Raw genomic sequence first — 2474 nt, forward strand, 5'->3', positions numbered from 1 at the left:
TCTGAAAACGGAGTGTCACTTTTGAGAAGCACAAACACGCAAGCAAAAAGAGCTGTGACAGCAGCGTTGCCAGATTTTCTGGGAGATAAATGTAAAGTCTGTATATTTTTTTTTAATTGGAATACAGACACTTTTCAATAAGCATTCTTGCCCGGGCCTCCATTTCATTAGGGCACATAACCTTTGTAAACAAGAGTGTACTAGAGAGTGTATCACTCTCACACCTTATGTTAACTTTAATTTGAGTGAAAGGGCTACACTCTTGTTTATAAAAGTTATGTGCCCTTTTTAAATGTTAGGCCCCACTACCAAAATATTTCAAAATATCAATAAATTTATGAAAATTTTGTGAAATTTGTTAATTTGAATAACACTACATCGAATGTCCGCTAATTCTAACGTATCCGCGTTAAAAAGCACTAAACGTCAACATTGAGCTGTCAAACTAATGTTCACATTTTGATTCCTTTGTTCGTCGATTTTCGAGAACGTAGTTTCGTGCTTTTGATAGCTGTGACCCAGTTAACTCAATCGGAATTCTGAAACGGAATTCAATTCGAATCGTTTAAGTATTCCATTTCAAACGCAACAACCGATACGTACACGGAATGACACGGAATCGGTTGGTGCGCTTGAAACGGATTACGTAAACGATTCGAATTGAATTCCGTTTCAGGATTTCAATTGAGTTGACTGGGTAGTCGTTTCAATACACTGAAAATACGCCACACTTCTTATTGAAGTGCCCAAACACTTGAAAGATTGAATAAAGCCACATCATAGATCTAATTGGTTTGTGTTTCAACATCAATCCAAACCAAACATCAATCCAAACCACTATCAAATTCAAGTGTTTGGGTGATTGACTTTTTAGTATTTTTTGACACACCCTATAGGGTCCTAAATGTTTATGTGCAACGGTAAAAAACACGATTAAAAACCATTTCTGATCACTAAATAAATTGGGTCCTAAAATGAAGCTTAGATTGCTGATATTATTGTTTACAGCGATAAAGCTTATTTTTCTGAGTACAATGACCCTTTGTACGACCACAAAGAGTTTAAAATTAACCTCGCGGTCCTTCTTGACAGAAAAGCTCCTACTTGACAGCTCGTTCCAAGGGGACCATAGTTGATCCATAGAAAAAATGTTGTCTTGTCAAAAAATAATTTTGCATTAAAATGAAAAAAAGTGATCAGAAATGGTTTTTAATCGTGTTTTTTACCGTTGTACATAAAAATTGACATAGGGCTTTAGTACCCTATTGACAAGACCATTTTTTTTTTCGATGGATCAACTATGGTCCCCTTGGAACGAGCTGTCAAGGAGGACCTTTTCTGTCAAGAATGGCAGCTGAGTTATTTTTTTTAAATTGGATCCTGAAATTAAGCTTAAATTTCTGATATTATTGTCCACAAAGAAAAAGCTTATTTTTCTGAGTACGATGACTCATTGTACGACCGCGAACGAATTAAAATGGATTGTTGAATCAATTTTAATAAATTAACTTTGTGGCCCTTCTTGACAGAAAAGTTCCGAATACTTGACAGCTCGTTCCAAGGGGACCATAGTTGACCCATCGAAAAAATGTTGTCTTGTCATTTTTTTAATTAAGATGAAAAAAGTGATCAGAAATTGTTTTTAATCGTGTTTTTAATAAAAATTTACATTAAAATCCATTTTGAATCCTTTGCGGTCTTACATAGTACTCAGTACATTGTACTCAGAAAATAAGCTTTATCGATGTGGACAATAATATCACAAATTGAAGCTTAATTTTAGGACCCAATTAGCTAATTTGTCGGCCTGTGTGGATTAATCGGACCGCGCACTGGACTCACAATCCAGAGGTCGTCGGTTCGAATCCCGATGCAGACGCAAAAATTATAAGTGTTAATTCGGTGCCCTCTATCCTTCACATTTAGGAGACCCGGGAGGCGGAGTCTTGTCGCAAAAAAAAAAACGATACACGCCTGTGGATCCGTTGACGAAACCGCAAGGTTTAAGAGGGCCACATTATAAGGTGTTACGTCGATTCCGTTTTTTTATTAGCTAATTCGGATTCACTTATTCGAATGCAGTTCCAGTTGATTAAAATGGATTTAAAAATAGCTTATAGGACTTTAAAAAAAATTCTAGAATATCCTTCGGGAAGTCGCGTGTTTTGCCTTTCTTACAAGTGCCCTTACAAACTGTGTACAAAGTACACGTACGCGACTGCTGGTGGGATATTTGTTATATTTTAAATTTTTATGCTAATTGGGTCCTAAAATGAAGCTTAGATTGCTGATATTATTGTTTACTGCGATAAAGCTTATTTTTCTGAGTACAATGACCCTTTGTACGACCACAAAGAGTTTAAAATTAACCTCGCGGTCCTTCTTGACAGAAAAGCTCCTACTTGACAGCTCGTTCCAAGGGGACCATAGTCGATCCATAGAAAAAATGTTGTCCTGTCAAAAAAAATTTTTGC

Source organism: Culex pipiens, chromosome 1 (genome assembly GCF_016801865.2).
Source record: "Culex pipiens pallens isolate TS chromosome 1, TS_CPP_V2, whole genome shotgun sequence".
NCBI lineage: Eukaryota > Metazoa > Arthropoda > Insecta > Diptera > Culicidae > Culex > Culex pipiens.